The sequence below is a fragment of the Atta colombica genome, unplaced genomic scaffold (assembly GCF_001594045.1).
Source record: "Atta colombica isolate Treedump-2 unplaced genomic scaffold, Acol1.0 scaffold13, whole genome shotgun sequence".
Lineage (NCBI taxonomy): Eukaryota > Metazoa > Arthropoda > Insecta > Hymenoptera > Formicidae > Atta > Atta colombica.
Genome location: NW_017259217.1, coordinates 132,817 through 133,289, shown reverse-complemented (window position 1 = coordinate 133,289; position 473 = coordinate 132,817).

The window sequence follows — 473 nt, the reverse complement described above, 5'->3', positions numbered from 1 at the left end:
TGTCGCGGCATGTCGCATCAGTCCTTTCGTGATTGGCTGTGAGCTCGAGCCGCCGACCAATCGTGTATCGCGTCTCATCCCCAGTCGGCTAACGTTGGGCTCGCCGATTGGTTGCGTACAACGCGCATCGCTTCTACGCATCGGCTATTCAGTTCTCGCGAGCGCGTGACATACGTTTTCCGCTCGATTTTCTGTTCAATGTGGTCTTTTTCGATTGAATTCTGTTACTGCGGAATATAGCGCAAATGTTTTTTCCGATCCCACGATATTTGATGATATTTGTTTGATGATATATATTATAAACTTAAAAACAATCCTTTTTAATGAATTTGCCATTTACGTATATAGGCACATGACCGGATATTTAAACTGTCAGCTGAGTATCGCGAGTTTTTAAAGAGTAGGGTAAATGACATAGTCGTGAATATCGATATGATTACAGAGATAATAAAATGAAAACGGATTACGCTGAA